This window comes from Arachis duranensis, chromosome 2, assembly GCF_000817695.3.
Source record: "Arachis duranensis cultivar V14167 chromosome 2, aradu.V14167.gnm2.J7QH, whole genome shotgun sequence".
NCBI lineage: Eukaryota > Viridiplantae > Streptophyta > Magnoliopsida > Fabales > Fabaceae > Arachis > Arachis duranensis.
Window position 1 is genome coordinate 69,610,401 of NC_029773.3, and position 220 is coordinate 69,610,620.

Sequence of the window (220 nt, forward strand, 5' to 3'; positions counted from 1 at the left end):
ATCAGTTAGGATCTCATCCAAATTTAGAAATAGAATAACTAATTATTCTCAAATCTCATTTAATATTCTCAATTATCATACCATTATTATATTTTTGGTGCTAGCAAAAAATATAATAATATTCCATCTGAATTAATATAATTATTTATTTGATCAAACCAAAATAATAATTAAATAATTCTATAGCAAAGATTAGAACACTCGTTAGTGTGTGACCCCA